Source organism: Nannospalax galili, unplaced genomic scaffold (assembly GCF_000622305.1).
Source record: "Nannospalax galili isolate Female #2095 unplaced genomic scaffold, S.galili_v1.0 scaffold881, whole genome shotgun sequence".
Lineage (NCBI taxonomy): Eukaryota > Metazoa > Chordata > Mammalia > Rodentia > Spalacidae > Nannospalax > Nannospalax galili.
In genome coordinates, this window is record NW_008344709.1 from 833,114 (window position 1) to 842,493 (window position 9,380).

Below are 9,380 nucleotides of genomic sequence, written 5' to 3' on the forward strand. Positions count from 1 at the left end.
CTGTCTCCTGAATGTTAGGATTAAAGGTATGTGCCATTATGCCCAGCAAAATATCTATTAATCTTTTAAAAATTGGAAAATTACATGAAGTTCCGAGGGGCTGTGAAAAGTTAAGGGTGGAATGGGGAAGGTACTCTGAACATGATCAAAATACATTTTATGAAATTCTCAAGTCAATTAAAAATTTTAATTAGGCAGTGAGGGAGGAGGGAGGCTGCATGGGAGAAAAAGAGTAGAGATGAGTGAAACTTTGGGGGGCAGGAAACCTAGAGGGAAAAGTGATGCCCTAGAAACTCTATGAGAAATCCATGTAGAGTGTCTGAACATTAATGCATAGTGTACCTGGGAGCTGCTTGGTAGGGAATGCAGTGCTAGACAGACGAGACATCCCTTAAAGTGACAAAAGTGTCATACAGCAATCATCAAAGAAGTTTCTTTTTGCAACAGATGAGGCTACTGCAGAGTTGCACAAGTGGTCAGGCATAGAGAACATACAACTGGGAGATGCTGGGTACTGGGTGACACATCTGCAGTCAAATTCCTACAACCAAGGCTCATGGGATATAGCAGAGTAAGGGGTAGAGTGAGGGCTAATGTACTCCTCAACTCTCACCAGTGAGGCTTCCATGTACTTCAGAGTGTGATGCACACAGAAGGCCACAACTCTCCAAGTTTTGGAGACTAGAGACTATAGAGTATAGGATGGGATTCCTAAATGGAACCTCACCCATCCATGGCTCAGTGACCATTGTGGAGGAGGAGTCAGAAAGATTGTAAGAACCATGGCTGGTTCATAATGAGGAGGAGGCTTCCAGGCCACTGGAGGCTTACTCATATATAATAATAAATCTTCCATCACACATCCTTTCACAGATAGCAGCATTTAACAAGATTTAATTCAGCCAGTGTTTGCAAATAATGGCATTTTCTAACCTCTTCTATTAAATTTTATTTTAAAATATATCTTTGAAAGCTACAAATGAAGGAAAAATATTTAATATAGCATTGCACCAAACAGTGACAATTTACCATCAAATACTGAGAACTAATAAAACAAAATATGCTGAATGCACAACTTTTAAACAATCATCAGATTAACAAGTGAATAAGTAGAAGGCTTAATTAAGGAAGGAGGTAACCACAGTCTTGGATACAAGGCTCAGTACTACAAAGTTAGTGTCTCTAAATTTTATGTGTAGGTTCACGTAAAGCCAATTTCTAGATATAACATCTAAACAGATCATAAACATCTTATAAAATCTGTAAGTTTTTCAGAGAGTGACTTCTATTCATATTTTAGGATTGTGGGATATATCAGTTTATCCTATTATTGGTTAAGAATTAAGAGGTTTATTCTAAAAAGATTGCAAGTATCGTAGGCTGGAATCTCGGTCTGGATATAATAATGTGCACCGTGTGGGGCTCTGTACTTCTCAACTCATCCCGCCCCTTGGCATTTGTGTAAGATCACTAAATACCTGCCTGGTTTCCTTTAATTCAGATGACCTCAATTATGATAATTTTATATTATTTGTTATTTATCATAGATATATGATAGTTGTCATTAATCTCATACCATCACGAGGCACAGTCTCATCATTTTATTGCAGATATAATGGAGTTAAGGAGGGTGACTGCTTTACAGACAGATATAGAATATATTGAACACAAAGAATGTAGTTTAATTCAGGGATTTCTAAGTATGGTTGGTTCTAAAGTCACCTGGAGAGATGTCACATTAATAAAATCAATGGTGTTAAAATGTAAACAGGATTATGAAAAAAAATGGAAGCCACTGAATCACCTCTCTGTGCTGTTCCCCAGAATCAGTCTCAACAGAATACGTGTAATAAACAGCTTGTTTCTACTGCTCCTGAAGGACTGACTGTAATTGTCCATAATTTGCTCATGTTGCCATTTCTAGGATTATCAACTATGAGACTATTTAAGGTGACATTAGCCCTTCTTCTTTCTCACAATTTTCTTAGCTTCTTCTAGAAATTTGCAAATAATCTCAAATCTCCTTATTCTTCAAATTTCAACTTTAACTATGCAGAGAAATTATGAATATTTTAGTTATTTAATATAAAATATCAGGGACTGGAGCGATAGCTCATGATTAAGAACACTAGCTGTTCTGGATGAAGACCCTGATTTGAATCCCAGCACCCACATTGCAGCTAACAACTATCTGTAACTCCAGCTCCACAGGATTTATCAGCCTCTTTTGTCCTCTGCGGCCATTGCACAACATGGATGCGCTTAACTATAAGCAGGAAATACATGCATACATAAAACATAAAGATAAATAAAATATTTTTGAAATATATAAAATACTGTCAACCATATCACTTATCATCTGTGTACCAATTCTTAAGATGAAGTTTAAAAATTTGAACTCATCAAATAATAAAATACAAATAAACTATCAAATCTCTCATAATGATTACACTTGGGGGAAAAAAATGAAACAAACAGATTAAAACTAAGCAGGGAAATGCTTATTAACTCTTTGATTTAGTTTATAAATGATTTCCACACACACACACACACACACACACACACACACATATTAATGTTGAGTCCAATTCATTTAAAACCTAATGGTATAATTTATTTTTAATTCAATGAAACCCATGGAATAAGATAATTAGTAAAACTATGAGAAATTTAATTTTCATGAAAGTACAAATCCCAGACTATATCAGATTTTACTAGAATAGTTTTGGATCATTGTAATTCATTATTGCACAGTGATCCCAAAGACATATGATGTGGCTTCTTAACTCACATGGTAAGACTGCCAAATTTTTGGTCCAGTGTCTGTGAGTAGAAAAAAGACTTCTCTAGCATCCAGAGTCCTTAATGATCACCATTTAACACAAGCTCTACCCCTTATCTCATTGCTGTACAAATGTTCCCATTTCCTCTCTGTACCATGTGGTTATCAGGCATTTCTATAAAGCTATGGTGTTGCATTTCAAGGTATTTTAGTTGTGGATGTACATTCTAAGAAGGGACATTGATGAGGCAAGAGATGATGTTATAATTTGTATGAATGTTCACATGTCATGAAGCAGTTCATTGAATGTACGGTGTTTAAAAGTATGGAGGATACACCTTTTAACAGTGGGAATGTTTACCAACTTGTGATCTTAATAGGGGAATGGTCTACTTGTCCTGCTCATGGAATGCACTGGTCCATAAGCTTCATGATTATTCTCTTTCAAAAATCTAGAGAAAAGTTTCCCTTGATCATTTATAAAACTACAAATGTTCTCTCATGCTTATCCTGCTTTATCCTTTGTTCATTAATCCTCCCCTTCAGAGAATGGCACATTTGGCTCCTTTGAGTTCCAGGAGTTTACTAGAGTCCTTTAGTTATCTACATTGTAAATTGTTGTTTATTCTACTTTGAAACAGTATTATCAAGCACTTTTGCTTTGTTTTTTCATAAATATTTATTTCTGTTGATATTTCCTGTGAAACTGTGATCATCAAGGAGTCATTCTCCAAAAGCTTATAATGGATTCAGCATTTACTACAGGCTCAGGAATTTAATTTCTGAATATCGCATTATGCTTAGCAGTGAACTAAACCGCAAACCAGATGACAACATAGAGTTATTCTCTGATCTCTCCTGTAACAGATATCTTTTGCCTTCCACAAAATTTTTAAACTATGTTTCTTAAAAAATGAAAACCTAAATGAAGGAAGTGTTCAGGAACACCTGCCTGACTTTTGACGGTGACATCTTCAGATCTTATAGTCTCAAATTACAAGTGTCAGATTGTGCGATGAACACACTCACCTGGCATCTGCCCAGGCTTTCAGTGTCGAGTTTTATTTGCTGCTTGCAAATGGCACTAATCGTCGTGTTGGAAGCAGCAGGCACCAGGCAGCCCCTGATAATCTTCAGTGTTAACAAGGCCAGGCCTAATCCTCAGTCTCAGCAGTGTTTCTGAACTTGGCATGTATTTCAGGCGAGTATTTTCCAAGTAGAACTTTCTAGCTGGTGCTCCTTTGGTTTCTGGGTAGCAAGCATCATCACATTTACAATCGCCTAAGCAGTGTGAAGCTCTGTCCTGAGTTTAAATTCCTAAGTTTCTGTATGTCAGAAACTTGGCACTCTCCAAGGATTCTCATTATTCTGTAATCAGACTCCTGAGAAAAATAAGCAAGTAACAGTGATAATTCCCCAGTTGTCTAGGTATTCTTCAAGAGGATTTCTGTCATTTCTAAACATTCCAAATAGTATTAAAGATCGTGTGTATATGGCTCACGGAAGAAATGTATTAAAATGCTCATTCTGATCCAGCAACAGTGGATGGATTTGAGGTTATGCTTATTTCTTCGGAGCACACAGCCAACACACTGACTTAACATCCACACTGTGGTTATCAGGCATTAGAGGGCCAAGATCTTTCTTGTTGAGTTATAGCTTACTGACTATAAGGTTAGCATTTTTAAAGAAATAATTCAAATCACTGCTTAAAGAATCTCGTGTATATTATCAACATTTTCAGCAAGAAAAAGGAATTTCTTGCTTTGTTTCTAATTTAAGGAATCTCAGGAGAATAATAAGACGGTCTAAATTACATGGGTGTTTGCCACCACTGAGAACTGAGAAGCAAATAATTTCTTTCAGGGTTCAAGAATTAGAAATAGGGTGATCCAAATTCCCAAACTATCAAAACGGTTTGGCAAGACTAGCAATAGAGACCTCCATGCTAATCAGTTTATTTTGTTTTCCATAATTTAGAATTTGTATTTTTGTTTTTCTCCTACAACTATTAAACACAGCAAAAACTCAGATTAATGGAAACCATACAAAAACAAGTTGAAATTTTTGTCATGCAATGCTGTATACCAGTTAGGTTTTTATGAAAAGTCATTATATCTATAGTATTAATTTGCAAATACAATTAATGGATTCTAGGAAACAAATTCACAGTCTTAACATTCAGGCAGCAGTTGCACCAACATGCATATTTTTGGAACATAATGATTTATATGAGATAAAGAAAAATATTTTCAGAAAAAATATTTCTCAAAATCATGTTGTTTAAAGAGTCGCTGAAAGAATTGAAATTATTTTGTAAGGAAGGAATAATCTATTTGACAAATAGTAGCTACCTTCAAATATTCTGTATGTCTCTGTATTTAAGAAGATCTGGGCTCATGTTTTAATTTTTTTCTAGTTGTATTGACACATATTAATTATGAACCTTATTGGGGTTTTACCTGTTGTTTCCAGTGGATACTGTGTTCATACTATCCAGACACTGCTCACATATCCAAACCTTATAATCCACAAATCCTTCCTCATCTATAGTTAGTATTCTGCATTCTGATTGATAACACGTATGAGTGACAACAAGCTGTATTTTCTCTTTTTATGTCTGGCTTATTTTATGTAACTTAATGTCCTCCAAGTCCACCCAGTTTGCTGAAAATGACATAATTTTCTACTGTTTATAGTCTAATGACACTCCACTCTCTATATCTTAAATTATCTTTAGTCACCTGTTGATTGGTACTTTGGCTTATTGCATATTTTTGCTATTGTAAAATATGTTACAAGAATGACATCTATATAAAGAGACTGATGTAATTCTAATTTCTCAACTCTACATGAAGGCACATTCTGTTTTGCAATAACATAAAACTTACTAATAAGTACAAATAGAAATGAGAACTTTATGTGCATGCTCTCTATGTACATTCACAAATAGGAATGAGAAAACAGAGCCTGCAGAGTCACAGAACAGACACTGCTCAGGGTCAAAATGCAAGGTCTGTAATTAAGTTAACGCATTTTTAGTATTTCCTCCAATTATAATATTTCAAGATTTTTAGTATTTCTCTTCCTTCTTTTTGAGGGAGGCTGGGGATATAGTGAAAGGCCTTGGATATACTAAGCTAAGCAAGTACTCTACTATTGAACTATATCCCCAACCCAGATTTTACAATTTTTTAAAAGTTGGATTTTTAAAGTATTATTATTATTATTATTATTATTATTATTATTATTATTAAGACAAGGTCTCCCTATTGCCTTAGCTGGCTCGCAAGTTCTGGGGCTAAAATGGGAGGTAGAGGCAGGCAGATCTCTGTGAGTTCAAGGTCAGCTTGGTCTATATAGCGAGTTCCAGTCCAGCTGGGGTTACAGGTAGACACTGTCTCAAAAAGACCAATGTAATAAATAAATGAAAGAAAGAGAGAAAGAAAGAAAGAAAGAAAGAAAGAAAGAAAGAAAGAAAGAAAGAAAGAAAGAAAGAAAAAAAGAAAGGAAGGAAGAAAGAAAGGAAGAAAATAGGATTTTGTATTCCTTTAAAATTTTCTTGCATGGTTATACTGAATTTTCACCTCCTATTTTCTTCTCTCGCCCACTTTCTCTCCAGTTGAAACCCTTCTTCTTTCCCAACAGGCACCCTCCAACTTTGTTGTCTTTTATTTTTCTTCTTGACACACGAGTTTAATTATGGTAGCTTGCATCAACTTGAGTGAGATTATTTACTAGAACACCGGCAACCTCTCCATGACTTTGCCACTGAATAAAATGACCTCCCATCTCCCAGCACCCATTAATATCCCACAGCCTGTAGTTAGTGATGGGACCTTAGACACCCCTGCCACATCTATGAATACATGGTGATGAGACAAATCTTACACAGAGCTTGTGTAGGTCACCAAGTAGCAGTATATTCATAAGAGCAATGTCTGTGATGTTCCTAGAAGATACTACTTTTCAAGACTCCTCCCCAACGTCTGGTGTTTATATTCTTTCCACCCTCACTTTCACATGTTCTTTGAGCCCTTGGGATGATATGCATGCCATCTCTAGGGCCCAGCACTCCATAGACGTCTATACTGTAGAATGACCAGTTATGAGTCTGCATTAACCACAACCTACTGCAAAAAGAAGCTTTTCTGATGTAAGCTGACAGCAACTTTAACCTATGGGCATACTATTAAAATGAAGAAGGTAGTTGGCTAGCTTGGCCATTTAACAGAACAGCAGTAGTGCTTTCTCCACTGATGTCTATAGCCTCCATTGCCATGTCTTTTTCACCTTTACGGTGCAAGGCAAGAGCTACCTTCTGTGGAGCTGGCCTCAAATATAACCATAAAGTGGTTGTTTGCCACCATTGTTTTCATGCTACTACTGTAGCAGTGAGCAACCCTTACCAAGCAGGTCATTAGTGTAGCAGGTGGGGCCCACAGCTGGGTAGGACCACTGATGACTTTTCTCACCCAGCAGCTTGCATAGAACCTTCCAGCAGTAAGGAGAGGAAAATCCAAGTTCAGTTCCAGCTTCATTTTTAAGTGTCCTATGACCCCAAGAATATATTGTCTTTTGCTATGGGGGTCTCAAAATCTAGTTCTGGTAGGCAGACAAGGGTATTGGCAACAACATGTAGTGTTTTACCGGGCCTTTGGAGCCTCCCTGATCAACAGTTCATTGGGATGTAATCCATACGAAATTCTAATATTTTTAAAAATAAATTTAAACTTCTAGAAAAGGTATTATCTATATATACAGAGTGACTCCATAAAACCTTTTTACAAATTATGGTCTGGCATGTGTCAAAATTTGTTTTTTCTCTAGAATCTATGACCTCTCTAGCTCATATATATTTGGGCTTGATTACAGTAACACACATGAGTTCCCTCCCATTGAGTGAGCATTACTTACAATTAGACAGCTGTTGATTACACCAAGATAAATGTGCCACTACTGTACCAATCACGATAGGTTACTGGGCCAGTCATAGTTGTTGATTAGGTTTTACAGCTGGGTAAGAACACTGATTGGTTTTATCACTTGGTAGCTTGTACCTCCAATACCATCATGGGAGCTGGTCTTCAGGGAGGAGGCTTCCAGGTCAGTTCCAGCTCGATTGCTCTAAGTCCTATGCCTGAAGAGGGGCCACAAAATTATGTTTTTAAATAGAGAGATTATTCTATAGTTTTCACTTTTTGCCCTGGGCACATTAGTCATAGTAAATAAACAAAGAGCTTACAGAATCCGTTTAACTCCAATAAAAGCAATAGATTGCCTGTTACCTTCTCTTAAGCTCAGATTCATAGAGTTCATCAATGATTAAGAACTTGTTCAGGCTAGGAGTCCCAACCAACATGATGTGCTTAGTTTCACATCTGACATTATTTTATAGTCTTCAGATGACCACTCTACAGAACTATAGCTCATTTGCTTATCTATCTTCATTTTCTCTAAAGTTATGGGTAAATCACAGCATGGAGAAACAAAAATCTGTGGACAAAAGTGACAGATTAACTGGAATATAAGCAATGAATTTAGCTAGCCTCACCAAAATAATAATAATAATATAATTATTATAATAATAATGAAACAAAGCATCTCTTCTGCCTAGAACTTGTTACAATTGTGCCTAATACTATGTTGTTTTCTCTTATTGTACTTTACTTCAGTTTATTTTGCATATATGATGCCAAATACATTGCACCAAAAGTTCCAATGCCATCATACACGAAATTACATTCTACTCTAGGTAGGGACAGTTGTCAATAATCCACACTGGATTATTTAATTTCAGTTAATACTATTCCACAGATTTTCCTTGTAGATCCATATATTATTAAATATACTGGTTTTTAAATTTTCACAAGGCTGGAAATCAAGAAAACTGAACATTATTATAAGGATTCACTCTTTTAGGCAGAATTCGCTGAACTCAGAAATCAGTTATTCATATGCTATCTCATCTGTGCTGAAAACTGCCCAGACACATGAATGAAAATTGATAAATGAAAATGAAAGCTGATAAATGAAAATTTTGAAATGCTGTGTAAAAGAATGTCTCCAGTATCTGATATATCCTTAAAGCACACTTGAAATGAAACAATGAAATTATCTCACAAACATGTACTAGATTAAATTTAGATTAAAACTACATGCAGCTTCTTGGAAAGATTAATTGTAATAATTGGATGCAGATAGCACAAGATATCTTCAGTTTCCTTAAAGATAGTTGATAAGTGAAAAAAGTAAAATTATAAGGATCGGTAGGTAATAAGAGTTGTTCTAAGTGTTCGACATGGGGCTGTGAGCCACAAGTATAGAGAGCTCTGCTTGTAGATCGGTGTTCTACGCAGGTCAGCTAACATGCAGGGAAGTATAAACCAGAAGAATAACAGATAAACAGTGAGGAGTTAGATCATGGATGTTCTCAGCATGTACATGTGTCAATAACTTGGTATTACCATACTAGTAAGGGGTTTGAAATAAGATATAGAAGAAAAAAGACAAGTAAGATACAACAAAGAATTGGGCAGTAAGGGGACTTTTCCAAGATAGCCCCCAAACTGGAAATCATAGCCATCATAATACTAAG